The following is a 17,792-nucleotide window of genomic DNA, read 5'->3' as shown; positions in this document are numbered from 1 at the left end:
ATAAAAAAGGAGGGCTTTTTTTTTTTTTTTTTTTTTTTTTGGTGGGAGTATGTATCAGTATTTTATCCAGCAACCCTAAATTGGGGAGGAGTGGAGTGAGGTAAATTGGAATAAAATAGATTCTGTCTACTGGAAAGCACACCTTTTCATCGGGGCTTACAATTTATTGTCCGATTTCACGATTATTCAAGGAAAGCCTGATTCTTAATAAAGCCTGATTCTTTGAATAATCAGTGAAACTTTCATATTCGCTAAAGTTGGCCCCAAAGCACGTGGTTAAGTCACTCCTGGTTCGCGCTTTGAACCCAACCAGCCCTCCTCGCTCGGAGCCCTGAGTCCCCCCTTCCCAATCCCAGAACCCCGGAAGCAGATCTCCTCAGTCCCACTCCCTGAGGGTCCTACAGTCCGAGGTCCCGCAGCAAGGGAGGAGCAAACGCCTGAGCTCTGCGGGAACCCAGCGCGGTTGCCTGCGCGCACGCAGGGACCGAAGCCTGAGCCTGGGCCCTGCAAAGTGGGTCTCCCACTCGCTGCGCGTTCGAGTGGGGCCTCCGCTAAACATGCAGATTAAACAAGGAGCTTCCGATAAGGATAATTACAGGAGGCTGCGCACTGACTTTCTATTACTAAAGGAAGATCCAAATCTCCCCTTGCAAGCTGTTCCCGGGATTACCAAAACAATCACTTTCCTTTGGGTTAATTGTCTTTTGAACCGCTCCAGCTCGGGGGAGAACGCTTTAGACGCCGGCGTTGTTTTCGGCTCCGCGAGGAATTTTCCCCCAGATTTACCTCTGGGTTTAGGGAAGGCGTTGGGCACTTGGGACTGCGTAGTCGTTTGTAAATCCGAATTTGGGGTCGCAGTTAAGGGAGATACCTACGCTTCCACACAGTTTGTAGCCCGAGACCGGTCAGGCAGGCAGGGTAGTCGATTCTAAGGTGGCCCGACCGGAGTCGCCCGCGAGTGGAAAGCCTAAGGGGCGCGGGCGGACGCGGGCGCCGCGCCTGCAGCCCCGGGTGCCGACCAAGTGGCCTCACCTGGGACAGGTCTTGGGGTCTCTCTCCCCTAGGTCTCCCTGGAAGGTAGGCGATCACGGGAGTGACAGACCCCGAGTAGATAGCCAGTGATCCAAAGACACCAAAAGGCCAGGCGGTAGGAGCCCAGCCTCAGACACTCTCTATGGTGACCGCGGCGCAGTGCCAAGAACACCCCGGCTTCCAAATCCTCGGGAAGGATCGTCTTAAACTCATTTTGCAAGTGAGAGCAACTGGGACTTATTAACCCAGTCTCATCGGACACAGAGACGTGGCGAAGGCGACACAGAGCAAGAGACTCAATCAAGGTCCCATGTTGGAGCTCTAAGGGGACTCAGAGATGCAGAAGGAACGAACTTCTAAGGGGTCTTGCAATTCCTGGACTGGGGCGTTCCTAACGCATCCCGGGACCCCAATGCCAGGGAGGGGCCTGCAGGACCCCAGCGGTGGGCGAGTTGGGTCCTGGGTCACTTTGTGTTTCGCAGCGTGGCGGTGGCAGGAGCGCAGCGCGGGAGGACACTTTCATAGCTTCCTACAGTGAGAAACGCCCCCCACCCGATGCTGCGCTAATCTGTGTCCCCTCTGCTGCTGGGGCTCTGGGATCCACTTGAGCGCCCTACGTGGTGGGGATCCACTCAGAGCCCAGCGTCAAGTTATACGGGCGCTTCGCTCAGCGTCAGCCAAGACCAGAGAAGGGCTTCTTGCCGTTTAGGAGACGTCTGCAAGAGATAAAGAACTAGCCCACGATCCACCCACAATCCTCGTGTCCCCGGGGTGCCCTCGCAGTTGCCAAACCTACGTGCCGCGTTTAGGGGACGCCTCCGCGTCCTGGCGGCCAAAAAGAATGGGCTTCTTCTAGCTTCCCCCTCCCGGATACCACCTGCAAATCTATTGCCAGAGGCACAGCCCCCGCGAGCGTTCCCGCCCCAGGCGGCCCCCAGGAGTCGTTTTGGGTCCCTAAATCCGTTGAGTGTTCCGAATCTGTCTTCATCAGCCAGGATTACCCGGGATTTAACTAATCAACAAAGGTTTCTCCGCTCATTATTTTCTAGGGAAGATCTCCAGCCCCTCTGTCGCCGACCGCGAATGTGCCTTGGCAGCGCCAGGCTGAGGTTGTACCTGCTGTCGGTGGCTCAGCAGACACCCCTCTTGGGCTTCTCAGAGCCGCGGCTGGCCAGGCTGGCGGGATAAAGTGCTCAGACACAATGGGTGGGATGCCCGGAGAAAGTGAAACGGATCGCCCTTTGAGTCTGCAAAAATGACCCCCACGGCTCCGTTCTTCTGATTTTCCTCCCATCTCTGGCTGCTCCGTCTCGGATGCCTTTGTGTCTTCAGTTAAAAGTTGTAGCAGAGGCTGTTTGGCCCTGCCCACCTCCGGCCTGACCCCTCCAACTGCACGCCTGCCCAGCCTCCAGTGCCCGCCACATCTTTACCTGGGGACTTTTCCCGACCTTCAGAGCTCACTCTGCCCACTAGCCAAAGGTGCCGATAATTAACACGTGGAGAACTACTAGACCAAACACTGATGGGAATTGCGGTGTAAGCACCCCCCACCCCACACACACACACACCCCTGCACAGAGTGACTCTTAGAGGTGCCTTCTACTCCGCCTCCCAGAGATCCTAGCAGGAGGAGCTTTAGTTTCTTGCTGATGATTGCATTCCATTTTGCCTCCTATCTAAATGCTGTTGTGCCTACCCAGACCCCCTTTCCAGAACTGTCGCACCTTCTTCCAGCTGTTGTGAGTGTGGGGCCCTCGAATAGGAAGAATTGCCCTCGGCTGACAAAGGCCCCTTAATCCAGAGCCCCCCCCCCCCTGACAAACACACGCACTGTGTCATCAACTGACAGAGGGATGGTAGGAGGCCTCTCCTCTTGTTTCAAAGGACAGCTCTGCAGAGGCGCTTCTGCTACAAGCCCCTCTCCCTTCATGGATCAGACCAAGTCAGCTCCTTGCTCAGCTTGTTCCCACCCCGTCTTAGCCCCTCATTCCTGAGACCTTGTCTCAATATCTCTCAGGCACCCAGACCCTGTCCCTGGCTCTGCTTCTAGCCACCTGAGCTCAGACACTTCCTGTCTCCATCTCGCTTTTACCTGGGTTTTCCTGGAATGCTCAGCTCAAAGTCTACAGAGCCCTTCTTTCTCCTCAGGTGGAACCCCATGGGGCAATCACCATCTCCCTGCCCAGACCTCCAGAATCTTCTCCAATCTGGACCCCACTCTCGAAGCCCAGGCTGTTGTCTCAATGTACTCCTGCATGTCTGAACCAGTCTCCCGGGGCACTGAAATGCAGCACACCCAGAGCTGAACACAGCAGCCTCCCCTGCAGCCTGCACCTCCCCAGGTCGCCTCTTCCTCCACCCCGGGGCCCACACAGAATTGAATGTCATCCTCAGCCCCTCACTCTCCCCACAGGCTCTTCTCCCACGACTGAAAGTGATGACGATGGCCAACCTCTCTTGGCTTCTTACTGGCGGGCAGCTATTATTATAAACACCTTATCACAATGGCCACATTTCATCCTGACCAGAGCTCTATGGGTAGATAATACTATTGTCCAGATGCTTCAGATGAGGAAGTGAAAATTTCAAGTGATTGAATAATTGCATAAATTGCCCAAGGTCACTCACTATCCAGTGGCAAAGACAGGATTTGAATACAAGCAGTGTGAGCTCAAGGCCTAACTCTGACTGTGGGTGACTTGCTGCCCTGCATCCCTCTTCAAACCCTCTCAAAGTGGTGTATTCTCTCCTTTGCTTGCTCTGATTTGACTGTGTGCCCTGAAGTTCGTGTGTTGCACCTTAATCGCCAATGCAACAGTGTTGAGAAGTGGAGGCTTTAGGGAGTGATTAGGTCAGGAGGGCTCTGCCCTGAGGAGCGGATCAATACCATTTTTGCAGGAGTGGGTTAGTTATTGTGGGAATGGGTTAGTTATCGTGAGAGTGGGTTAGTGACCATGGGAGTGGGCACATGAGTTTGGCCCCTTCCCACCCCCTCTTCTGCTCTTCCTCTCTTACCATGTGACACCTTCCACCATGTGATGTGGCAGCAAGAAGGCCCTCACCTGATGTGGTCCCTTGACCTTGAACTTCTTCCCATTCTCCAAACCATGAGCCAAATAAACCTCTATTGTTTATGAATTACGCAGTCTGTGGTATTCTGTTACCGCAGCACAGAACAGACCATGACACCACCCATTGCCACAGGATGGCTCAGACCAATTGCTCACTTGCTGGAGTGGAATTTATTTTTTAGTCTAGGGCTACTCAGTATACAAATGAGTTTCAGAGTGCCCTAAAGAGGTGGCTTCTAAAAAAAAAAAAAAGAAGAAGAAGAAAAAAACAGCAGGTAAAGTCCTCCTTGTCCCACTCCTTGGCAGTTCTGTGACCTTGACCCAGGAACAAAAGGAGAGGGAGGGTTTTCTGCAGCAGCAATGGTGGGTGTCCCGTGGCTACCCTGCATGCTATGGCACACTCACTGCTGTGCCCTGTGGTGATTTGGTCTTGTTCCCAGGTGCCTGGGCTGCACATCGCTGCCCTTCCTCTCCAGCTGTCCATCAGTCTGGGGAGGGGGGTGTACGGGGGAGAAATAATGCCATTCAGTAAGGCAATTTTCTGTGTAAATTGGCTGGATGACATTTCTGTGGTTTGCATCCAATAACCCTGTCTAGGGTGTATGGCCAGGGCTCTGCCCTCTGGAATCTCCTCCTACCTCCTTCATGCCCCTCCTCGTACCCCACCACTGCCATCTTTATTCCACAGCCACAGTGATCCTTGCCTGAGCACAGCCTATTGCTCCCTACTGCAGATTCCTCAATGGCTTCCCCTTGCCACCTGGGTAATGCTAACTCCTAACTCCTTCCTGCTAGTGACTGAAGAAGCGATGGTATCACATGCCCAGGTAGTCAGTGAACAAGTGGGCTCTTGAGAGTCAGCAATGTGGTATATCCTATAAAACCAACCCAGGGTGCTGGGATCATGGCTGTCCATCCTCTCATCGGCCCCATGAGAGCACCAGCCCCCGAGTTCCCTTTCTTGGCTGGATGTTCTGGTTACTATTTTAAGGTAACACATTATCCCAAAGCTTAGCTACTTAAAATAAACCATTTCATTTTGGTCACAGTTTCGTGGCTCAAAAATCTGGGGAGAGCTCAGCAGGCCGTTATCACTTAGAGCCCTCCTGTGGTTGCTGTCTGTGGTGGCAGTCATCTGAGGGCTCAACGGGGCTGGGCTGGGTGCTCAAGGCAGCCCGCTCACATGGCCCAGGCTGATAGGCCTCGTGGGCTCTCAGGGAGTTGGGAGCATCCCACAAGAACCAGGCAGATGCTGCACAGCCTTTGCTGGCCCTTCCACAGAAGTCAGAGCATTACTTCCATCACGCTCAATCAGCAAGGCCATAGTGTGAATTTTCGGGGAGTGGCACTTTTGCTTTCATGGGCCCTTTCTTCCATAAAAATATTTGAAGTTATATTTTGTGCCTTTGTTGGCATAAAGGTGAATATAATCCAGTCTAGATTCATTATTGTATATTCTTTATTATTGTACTCATTTTTCCTTCTGATTTTAAAATATATTCAAGGGCATTAGAAGCATAGGCCCTGGGCACTGTACCCAGGGCATTAGTGTGCACTGGCCCTGCTGACTGGTCTAAGCAGCCACAAGCCACCAGATTCAAGGACGGGACACAGATTCAAGGTGGGACACAGGACCCAGGCCTGATGGCAGTGCTTGCTGATCAATTGATAGTTGGCAATGCCTCTCTGCAGCTGAAAAACATACAACTCACAGATGCTGGTACCTACAAATGTTATATCATCACTTCTAAAGGCAAGGGGAATGCTAACCTTGAGTATAAAATGAGGCTTCAGCATGCCAGAAGTGAAGTAGACTATAATGCCAGCTCAGAGACCTTGCAATGTGAGGCTCCCTGATGGTTCCCCGAGCCCACAGTGGTCTGAAGAGCCCTAGTTGACCAGGGAGCCAAATTCTCAGAAGTCTCCAATACCACCTTTGAGCTGAACTCTGAGGATGTGACCATGAAGGTTTTGTCTGTGCTCTACAATGTTACGATCAACAACACATACTCCTGTATGATTGAAAATGACATTGCCAAAGCAACAGGGGATATCAAAGGACAGAATCTGAGATCAAAAGGCGGAGTCACCTACAGCTGCTGAACTCAAAGGCTTCTCTGTGTGTCTCTTCTTTTTTTTGCCATCAGCTGGACACTTGTGCTTCTCGCCCCTTACCTGATGCTAAAATAATGTGACTCGGCCACAAAAAAAGCATGCAAACTCATTGTTACAACAGGGATCTACAGAACTATTTTGCCACCAGATATGACCTAGTTTTATATTTCTGGGAGGAAATGGATTCATATCTAGAAGTCTGGAGTGAGCAAACAAGAACAAGAAACAAAAAGAAGCCAAAAGCAGACAGCTCCAATATGAACAAGATAAATCTATCTTCAAAGACATATTAGAAGTTGGGAAAATAATTCATCTGAACCAGACAAGTGTGTTAAGAGTAATAAGTAAAATGCATGTGGAGACAAGTGCATCCCCAGATCTCAGGGACCTCCCCCTGCCTATCAACAGGGGAGTGAGAGGATAGGATAGGGCGTGTCCTTTGTCTCTGAAATTTTACTTATATGTGCTGTAATGTTGCTCTAAGGAAGCTCCCAGAAAGTATCTATCCCAATATATCCCATCTTATATTCCACAAATTAAGCTGTAGTGTATATTCTAAGATGCTGCTAATTGACTGCCACTTTGCAACTCAGGGACGGCTACATTTTAGTAATGGATCAAGTGATTCACTTTTTATGATGCTCCCAAAGGTGTCTCAGTTTCTCTTCCCAACTGAAAAATGCCAAAGATAAGAAAAATGATCATAATTTTAGCATAAACAAACCAGTCTGTGACACCGATTTTATAAGTAAACTGAGCACCATCTTTTCAAACAAATGCAGGTTTATTTCTCAGATGATGTTCATCCGTGAATGGTCCAGGGAAGGACCTTTCACCGTGACTATGTGGCATTATGTCATCACAAGCTCTGAGGCTTCTCCTTTCCATCCTGCGTAGATAGCTATGACCTCAGTTTTCAATAGCATCTAGAGCAGTGGGACTCAACTGGGGTGATTTTCGCCCCCATCCCTGGGGGAATGTCTGAAGACAATTTTGGTTGCCACAATGAGGGAGTGGAGGAGGAGACAGTGCTACTAGCATCTAGTGGGTAGAGGCCAGGGATGCTGCTCAACCTCCTACCATGTACAGGACATCTCCCCATTACAATTACCCAGTCCCAGGGGTCAACTCTGTCAGGGCTAAGAAACCCTGATTTAGAGTAGAAAAGGGCCTAAAAAGAGGGAAACAAACAAATCTGTCTGCTTCCTCACATTAGTCATTGGCAAATAAGCATTCTGTCTCTTTGGCTGCTGCCTCAGCACAGAGAGCCAAAACTATTGGACACCAGGATACCATCTCTCAGAGAACAGAGTTGACAAGGCCTGTGGGAAATGCCTGATGGGATTATCTTCAGCTTGTTGCGCTTCTAAGTTCCTTTCCCTTCATTCTACCCTATAAACCAAGTTCTGTAAGAGAGCTGCCTGAGTTCCACCTCAGGTTTTCTTACTCTGAATTTAGATCTCCAGACCCTGCCTGGCCACAATTCAAATTAAGGCAACAAACATACACCTTCCATGAAGCACACAGAGACTTTTGAAAGCAGGGACAATGACTGTTTGAATTGAGGCCTTGAGGAATGAAGCTTTGATGGAAAAGAATGCTTTGTTTCCAGCCCCCTTCCCACACTTTTTGTGTCTTAACCACTGCCTTCCTGGCCCTTGGAGCCACCGTGTCTGTATTACATTTTGTTATAGAAAACTGATTTTAGAGTTCTGATCATTCAAGAGAATGATTAAATATACATTTCCTAAAACAAAAGGACACATATATTTTATTTAGCATTTCTAGAGAAAGTTTTCAGTTTAACCAGTTCACAAATACTATTAAAAATGGAAATCAAACACTCTCCTTCAGATAAAATTTTCAAGGTTCTGGTTGCAAGCATCAAAACCAACTGTCACTGATTGAGGCAAAAGGGGAATTTATTGGCTTGTGGAATGGCCTGTTAGTCAATTTGCATTGCTGCAAAGGAATATCTGAGACTGGGTAATTTATAAAGAAATGAAGTATCTTGTTTTGTTTCGTTGTTTTTTGCTTTTGTTTTGTTTTGTTTTTTGAGACATGGTCTTGCTCCGTCACCCAGGCTGGAGTGCAGTGGCATGATCTCGGCTCACTGCAACCTCCACCTCCCAGGTTCAAGCAATTCTTCTGCCTCAGCCTCCCAAGTAACTGGGATTACAGGCACCCACCACTAAACCCAGCTAAATTTTTTTTGTGTATATTTAGTAGAGATGGGGTTTCTCCATGTTGGCCAGCCTGGTCTCGAACTCCTGACCTCAGGTGATCCACCTGCCTTGGCCTCCCAAAGTGCTGGGATTGCAGGCATGAGCCACCGTGCCTGGTGAAGAAATGTGTTTTGTTTGGCTCTTGATTCTTCAGGCTGTACAAGCATGGCACAGGCATCTGCTCGGCTTCTGGTGGGGCCTCAAGAAGCTTTCAGTCACAGCAGAAGGGGAAGCAGGAGCCAGTGTATTATAAGGTGAGATGGGGAGCAAGAGAGAGAGGGAGGGGATGCCAGCCTCTTTTAAACAACCAGATCCCATGTGAACTCATAGAGAACTCACTCATCACCAGGAGGCGAACACCAAGCCATTCATGAGGCATCCCCACCATAACCCAAACACCTCCCACTAGGCTCCACCTCCAACACCAGAGATCCCATTTCAACAGGAGATTTGGAGGGGACAAAACATCCAATCTATGTCAAATGGGACCCCATATGTGATAACTGAGAAGAGATCATAGTGCAGCTGGACCTGCGGAAACAATTGTGGGGAGCCCCCTCCTTTGGCTCCATGTTTAGGGGCTGCAGGCTCTGCCTCACTGAAGCAGGTTCTCTGCCACCCTGCAGAGCAATGCCCCACATGGGCTCTGTGCCCAGGAAGGACACTGTTGGGGCCACACACCCGCCCCATGGGCCCTCTGGAGGGAGGGAGCATTTGGAGGAAGAGACAGCCACTGCAGGCACAGAGTGTATTGTGTCTACACTTTCACCTCTTTTCTACCTCCTGTGCATTGTGATGAAACTGTCCTGGGGAGAAAAGGAAACGAGATGGATTTGGCCAGAGCTCTGTGGTCACAGCACATTGGAGGAGTGCAGGAGGCTGTAAAGTCAAAGGCAGAGAGGCTGGTCTGCCCACAAAACGAGAGGCCCTGGCACTGGAGCTCAGGAGCTAGAGGGCTGACCACTTCTTGACAGAGCAGGAGTTTCACCATCTTGGACAAGCACTGTCATTTGAAAGTTCACCTTAATCAAAAACCACCTAAATCCAAAGGGCATCAGCCTAATGGCTAAGGTCAACAGGACCATAAACCACAAATAACATCTCTGATCAGAAACATTCCAAACTCCTCCCTGACCAGAGATATGCTAGCCCCAAGATAAGCCCCCTCTGGCTGGGAAGATGTCAGCCCCAAGGTAACAGACATTCGGACCCCACCATAAACTTCTCCCCACACAGAAACATTCCAAGCTTGTAATAAGTCCCCTCACCCTAAAACCAATATATACTCGTAGTCTGTAAGAGAAAGCACTCCTGACTGAAATCAGCCAGAAGCCCCTCTCAGATTTTTTTTCTTAAATAAACCTGTCTTTAACTGTTAAACTGTGTTTCATGTTTCTTTCCTGTTTAACTCTTACACTTCTCTTCTAGCTTTGCTCCCCAGAGAGGCAGGCTGGGATGCCCAGGCTGGTACGGGGGTAGGACACCTCTATCAGTAGTTCTACCGAGACACCATGAAAGCAGGGTGTGTCCCCAAAGAGAAATGCAGGTGGCCCCCAAAAGAAAGAGGAAGGATTGCTGGGCAGGCAGAGATGGCAGATGGGGTGTCAGAAGGATAGAGCCACTGCCAGGGCCAGGGCCAGGAATTAGGCAAGAGAAGGAATCTCTCTCCTGGTATAAAACTAGACAATGCTGTGTCCACTCACATGGTGAGACCTGTTCAAAAGAACTAGTGGGGAAATAGCCTGGAGCTCTCCTAGAGGACAATGAACCTGAATCAGTTAGGAAAGGGCCAGAGCACAACTTTCCCCAACCCCAAGGCATAAGACAGAGCCTAGCCTCCTCCTTCCCCAGTGATGAGGCCAGAGGTCAGCCTCTTCTTTCCCCAGCCACAGGGCCAGAGCCCAGCCTCCTCCTTCCCTAGCCACAGGACCAGAGCCCAGCCTCATCCTTCCCCGGCCATGGGGCCAGAGCCCAGCCTCTTCCTTCTTCAGTACCAGGGCCAGAGCCTGGCCTCCTTTTTCTCCAGTGATGAGCCCAGAGCCCAGCCTCCTCCTTCCCCAGGGGTGGGGCCAGAGCCCAGCCTCCTCCTTCCCCAGAGATGGGGCCATAGCCCAGCCTCCTCCTTCCCCAACAGCAGGGCTGGGGAATTGCCCCAGGCCATCCACCTCAGAGTCAGCAAAGTCTGAGCAAATATCTCCTTTGCATCCAGTGGATACTGGAGGTTGGCAAGACCCAGAGAAGAGTACCTCTGTCACCTGGGGGACTGGGGAGGGTGGAGGGAATGGGAAACGGGGGGCTGTTGAGAGAGGAGGTCTGCTCAGGACCCCCTCCTCTGTCCTTTCCACCACACACGGCTTTCCTGAGGCCCTTCGACTCCTGGGTGAAGACTTTCATACCCTCATGGGACATGGGCCAGGGGAGCATTTGGGGAGCACTTGTGTGGGGGTGGGGCTCAGGCACAAATGGGGTTAGAAGGGCATGGGCCTGTGGACTGTCCAGGGCCTCGTGGGTCAGGAAGACCACCGGCATGAAGACTTTCCAGGCTCAAGACTAAAAGCCATTCCCTGCAGGGCTCAGCTGGAAACTAAGGAGCCCCATTGCTGCCCTCCATGGCCCCCCATTGTAACAGCTGCTGCTCACTCGGTAACCAGGAGAGCACAGGCAAGGGGGGACTCAGCAAGAGGAGCCGGGGGCTGGGGAGGACCCATCTCTGACATTCTGAGCTCCTGCTACCACATGGCTGGCAGCTGTGCTGCACCTATAGGCTCCACCACTCCCTTGAACCCTTGCCTGCTGCCCTCCTTCCCCTCCACAGCCAGGCTGCCCACTGCATCTGCAGCCCCATAGCAGGTGGCCTCATCCTGGTGGGTGAGACCAGGGCTCAGAGAGGCTCGATGCTTCCTACAGTCATAAGGTGAGTGGGGCCTGGCTGTCTCCATCCTGAGGCTGTGTTCTCTCTGTGACACTCAGCTCCTCCCACTCCCCAGCTGAGGATTAGTCATCAGTAGGGCCACCTTCAGCTTCTCCTGAGTCCCAATAGGAGGGAGCCCAGAAGTAATGTGATGTTGTTGTTTAAGCCACTGTTGTCTGGAATGGCTTTTGACGTAGCAATACGTCACTGAAAGAGTTCACGTTTTAAATAGTCACAAAGAATATTCCCAGCACACTGTCCATATGAAGAGCTTTAAGTGAAATTATTAGAGTGCTATTTTTAAATAAAAGGCAATTTGATGCCAACCATCATCCACTTTAGAAAATGCATTAACAAATATTTCCTGGAGAAGTTCCAAGAAGGCCAAATAGGAACAGCTCCAGTCTACAGCTCCCAGCGTGAGAGACGCAGAAGACAGGTGATTTCTTCATTTCCAATTGAGGTACCAGGCTCATCTCACTGGGGCTAGTCAGACAGTGGGTGCAGGACAGTGGGTACAGCCCACAGAGCATGAGCCGAAGGAGGGCAAGGCATCACCTCACCCAGGAAGCGCAAGGGGTCGGGAACTTCCCTCTCCTAGCCAAAGGAAGCCATGACAGATGGCACCTGGAAAATTGGGTCACTCCCACCTTAATACTGCACTTTTCCAATGGTCTTAGCAAATGGCACACCAGGAGATTATATCCTGCGCCTGGCTCGGAGGGTCCCATGCCCACGGAGCCTCGCTCATTGCTAGCACAGCAGTCTGAGATCGAACTGCAAGGTGGCAGCAAGGCTGAGGGAGGGGCGCCCACCATTGCTGAGGTTTGAGTAGGTAAACAAAGCACCGGGAAGCTTGAGCTGGGTGGAGCCCACCGCAGCTCAAGGAGGCCTGCCTGGCTCTGTAGACTCCACCTCTGGGGGCAGAGCATAGCTGAACAAAAGGCAGCAGAAACCTCTGCAGACTTAAACGTCCCTGTCTGACAGCTTTGAAGAGAGTAGTGGTTCTCCCAGCATGGAGTTTGAGATCTGAGAACGGACAGACTGCCTTCCTCAAGTGGGTCCCTGACCCCCAAGTAGCCTAACTGGGAGGCATCTCCCAGTAGGGGCTGACTGACACCTCACATGGCCGGGTGCCCCTCTGAGACAAAGCATCCAGAGGAATGATCAGGCAGCAACATTTGCTGTTCTGCAATATTCACTGTTCTGCAGCCTCTGCTGGTGATACCCAGGCAAACGGTCTGGAGTGGACCTCCAGCAAACTCCAACAGACGTGCAGCTGAGGTTCCTGACTGTTAGAAGGAAAACTAACAAACAGAAAGGACATCCACACCAAAACCCCATCTGTACGTCACCATCATCAAAGACCAAAGGTAGATAAAACCAAAAAGATGGAGAGAAACTGGAGAGAAACCAGAGCAGAAAAGCTGAAAATTCTAAAAATTAGAGCATCTCTTCTCCTCCAAAGGAGCACAGCTCCTCGCCAGCAACAGAACAAAGCTGGACGGAGAATGACTTTGACGGGTTGAGAGAAGAAGGCTTCAGACGATCAGTAATAACAAACTTCTTCGAGCTAAAGGAGCATGTTCAAACCCATTGCAAAGAAGCTAAAAACCTTGAAAAAAGATTAGACGAATGGCTAACTAGAATAAACAGCATAGAGAGACCTTAAATGACGTGATGGAGCTGAAAACCATGTCACGAGAACTACGTGACGCATGCACAAGCTTCAGTAGCCAATTCGATTAACTGGAAGAAAGGGTATCAGTGATTGAAGATCAAATGAATGAAATGAAGTGAGAAGAGAAGTTTAGAGAAAAAAGAGTAAAAAGAGATGAACAAAGCCTCCAAGAAATATGGGACTATGTGAAAAGACCAAATCTATGGCTGATTGGTGCACCTGAAAGTGACAGGGAGAATGAAACCAAGCTGGAAAACACTCTTCAGGATATTATCCAGGAGAACTTCCCCAACCTAGCAAGGCAGGTCTACATTCAAATACAGGAAATACAGAGAATGCCACAAAGATATTCCTCAAGAAGAACAACTCCAAGACACATAATTGTCAGATTCACCAAAGTTGAAATGAAGGAAAAAATGTTAAAGGCAGCCAGAGAGAAAGGTCCAGTTACCCACAGAGGGAAGCCCATCAGACTAACAGTGGATCTCTCAGCAGAAACTCTACAAGCCAGAAGAGAGTGGGGGCCAATATTCAACCTTCTTAAAGAAAAGAATTTTTAACCCAGAATTGCATATCCAGCCAAACTAAGCTTCATAAGTGAAAGAGAAATAAAATCCTTTATAGACAAGCAAATGCTGAGAGATTTTGTCACCAACAGGCCTGCCTTACAAGGGCTCATGAAGGAAGCACTAAACATGGGAAGGAACAGCTGGTACCAGCCACTGCAAAAACATGCCAAATTGTAAAGACCATCGAGGCTAGGAAGAAACTGCATCAACAAACGAGCAAAATAACCAGCTAACATCACAATGACAGGATCAAATTCACACATAACAATATTAACCTTAAATGTAAATGGGCTAAATGCCCCAATTAAAAGACACAGACTGGCAAATTTGATAAAGAGTTAAGGCCCATCAGTATGCTGTATTGAGGAGACCTATCTCACGTGCAGAGACACACATAGGCTCAAAATAAAGGGATGGAGGAAGATGTACCAAGCAAGTGGAAACAAAAAAAAGCAGGCATTGCAATTCTAGTCTCTTATAAAACAGACTTTAAACCAACAAAGATCAGAAGAGACAAAGATGGTCATTACATAATGGTACAGGGATGAATTCAACAAGAAGAACTAACTATCCTAAATATATATGCACCCAATACAGGAGCACCCAGATTCATAAAGCAAGTCCTAAGAGACCTACAAAAAGACTTAGACTCCCACACAATAATAATGGGAGACTTTAACACCCCACTGTCAACATTAGGCAGATCAATGAGACAGAAAGTTAACAAGGATATGCAGGAATTGAACTCAGCTCTGCACCGAGCAGACCTAATAGACATCTACAGAACTCTCCACCCCAAATCAACAGAATATACATTTTTCTCAGCACCACATCACACTTATTCCAAAATTGACCACATAGTTGGAAGTCAAGCACTCCTCAGCAAATGTAAAAGAACAGAAATTATAACAAATTGTCTCTCAGACCACAGTGCAATCAAACTAGAAGTCAGGATTAAGAAATTCACTCAAAATCGCTCAACTACATGGAAACTGAACAACCTGCTCCTGAATGACTACTGGGTAAATACAGAAATGAAGGCAGAAATAAAGATGTTTTTTGAAACCAATGAGAACAAAGACACAATGTACCAGAATCTCTGGGACACATTTAAAGCAGTGTGTAGAGGGACATTTATAGCACTAAATGCCCACAAAAGAAAGCAGGAAAGATCTAAAATTGACACCCTAACATCACCATTAAAAGAAGTAGAGAAGCAAGAGCAAACACATTCAAAAGCTAGCAAAGGGCAAGAAATAACTAAGATCAGAGCAGAACCGAAGGAGATAGAGACACAAAAAACCCTTCAAAAAAATCAGTGAATCCAGGAGCTGGTTTTTGAAAAGATCGACAACATGGATAGACCACTAGCAAGACTAATAAAGAAGAAAAGAGAGAACAATCAAATAGATGCAATAAAAAATGATAAAGGGGATATCACCACCGATCCCACAGAAATACAAACTACCATCATAGAATACTATAAACACCTCTACGCAAATAAACTAGAAAATCTAGAAGAAATGGATTAATTCCTGGACACATACATCCTCCCAAGACTAAACCAGGAAGAAGTTGAATCCCTGAATAGACCAATAACAGGCTCTGAAATTGAGGCAATATTTAATAGCCTACCAACCAAAAAAAGTCCAGGACCAGACAGATTCACAGCCGAATTCTACCAGAGATACAAAGAGGAGCTGGTACCATTCCTTCTGAAACTATTCCAATCAATAGAAAAAGAGGGAATCCTCCCTAACTCATTTTATGAGGCCAGCATCATCCTGATACCAAAGCCTGGCAGAGACACACACACAAAAAAATAGAATTTTAGACCGATATCCTTGATGAACATTGATGCAAAAATCCTCAATAAAATACTGGCAAACTGAATCCAGCAGCACATCAAAAAGCTTATCCACCATGATCAAGTCGGCCTCATCCCTGGGATGCAAGGCTGGTTCGACGTACGCAAATCAATAAAATTAATCCATCATATAAACAGAATCAAAGACAAAAACCACATGATTATTTCAATAGATGCAGAAAAGGCCTTCGACAAAATTCAACAGCCCTTCATGCTAAAAAAATCTCTCAATAAATTAGGTATTGCTGAGACATATCTCAAAATAATAAGAGCTATTTATGACAAACCCACAGCCAATATCATACTGAATGGGCAAATACTGGAAGCATTCACTTTGAAAACTGGCACAAGACAAGGATGCCCTCTCTCACCATTCCTATTCAACATAGTGTTGGAAGTTCTGGCCAGGGCAATCAGGCAGGAGAAAGAAATAAAGGGTATTTAATTAGGAAAAGAGGAAGTCAAATTGTGCCTGTTTGCAGATAACATGATTGTATATTTAGAAAACCCCATCATCTCAGCCCAAAATCTCCTTAAGCTGATAAGCAACTTCAGCAAACTCTCAGGATACAAAATCAATGTGCAAAAATCACAAGTATTCCTATACACCAATAAACAGACAAACAGAGAGCCAAATCATGAGTGAACTCCCATTCACAATTGCTAAAAAGAGAATAAATTACCTAAGAATCCAACTTACAAGGGATGTGAAGGACCTCTTCAAGGAGAACTACAAACCACTCCTCAAGGAAATAAAAGAGGGCACAAACAAATGGAAGAACATTCCATGCTCATGGATAGGAAGAATCAATATCTTGAAAATGGCCATACTGCCCAAGGTAATTTATAGATTCAGTGCCATCCCCATCAAGCTACCAATGACTTTCTTCACAGAATTGGAAAAAAAAAAAAAACCTACTTTAAAGTTCATATGGAACCAAAAAAGAGCCCACATTGCCAAGACAATCCTAAGCCAAAAGAACAAATCTGGAGGCATCACGCTACCTGACTTCAAGCTATACTACAAGGCTACAGTAATCAAAACAGCATGGTACTGGTACCAAAACAAAGATATAGACCAATGGAACAGAACAGAGCCCTCAGAAATAATACCACACATCCACAACCACCTGATCTTTGACAAACCTGACAAAAACAAGAAATGGGGAAAGGATTCCCTATTTAAAAAATGGTGCTGGGAAAACTGGCTAGCCATATGTAGAAAGCTGAAACCGGGTCCCTTCCTTACACCTTATACAAAACTTAATTCAAGATGGATTAAAGACTTAAATGTTAGACCTAAAACCATAAAAGCCCTAGAAGAAAACCTAGGCAATACCATTCAGGACATAGGCATGGGCAAGGACTTCATGTCTAAAACACCAAAAGCAATGGCAACAAAAGCCAAAATTGACAAATGAGATCTAATTAAACTAAAGAGCTTCTGCACAGCAAAAGAAACTATCATCAGAGTGAACAGGCAACCTACAGAATAGGAGAAAAATTTTGCAACCTACCCATCTGACAAAGGGCTAATATCCAGAATCTACAAAGAACTTAAACAAATTTACAAGAAAGAATCAAACAACCCCATCAAAAAGTGGGTGAAGGATATGAACAGACACTTCTCAAAAGAAGACATTTATGCAGCCGATAGACACATGAAAAAATGTTCATCATCACTGGCCATCAGAGAAATGCAAATCAAAACCACAATGAGATACCACTTCACACCAGTTAGAATGGCAATCATTAAAAAGTCAGGAAACAACAGGTGCTGGAAAGGATGTGGAGAAATAGGAATACTTTTACACTGTTGGTGGGACTGTAAACTAGTTCAACCATTGTGGAAGACAGTGTGGCCATTCCTCAAGGACCTAGAACTAGAAATACCATTTGACCCAGCCATCCCATTACTGGGTATATACCCAAAGGATTATAAATCATGCTGCTATAAAGACCCATGCACGTGTATGTTTATTGCAGCACTGTTCACAATAGCAAAGACTTGGAACCAACCCAAATGTCCATTAATGATAAACTGGATTAAGAAAATGTGGCACATATACACCATGGAATACTATGCAGCCATAAAAAAGAATGAGTTAATGTCCTTTGTAGGGACATGGATGAAGCTGGAAACCATCATTCTGAGCAAACTATCACAAGGACAGAAAACCAAACACCGCATGTTCTCACTCATAGGTGGGAATTGCACAATGAGAACACTTGGACACAAGATGAGGAACATCATACACTGGGGCCTGTCATGGGGTGGGGGGAGTGGGGAGGGATAGCATTAGGAGATATACCTAATGTAA

The 17,792-nt window shown here is 47.6% G+C and overlaps 1 pseudogene; it reads left to right on the top strand.

Moving 5' to 3' along the window:
• The first annotated feature begins 5,747 nt into the window (after positions 1-5,747).
• LOC100607561 lies at positions 5,748-6,293 on the top strand (annotated as a pseudogene).
• Positions 6,294-17,792: the final 11,499 nt, after the last annotated feature.

Source organism: Nomascus leucogenys, chromosome 13 (assembly GCF_006542625.1).
Source record: "Nomascus leucogenys isolate Asia chromosome 13, Asia_NLE_v1, whole genome shotgun sequence".
NCBI classification, from domain to species: domain Eukaryota; kingdom Metazoa; phylum Chordata; class Mammalia; order Primates; family Hylobatidae; genus Nomascus; species Nomascus leucogenys.
The sequence above is the reverse complement of the archived record's forward strand: the minus strand, read 5'-3'. Positions and strand labels throughout refer to the sequence as shown.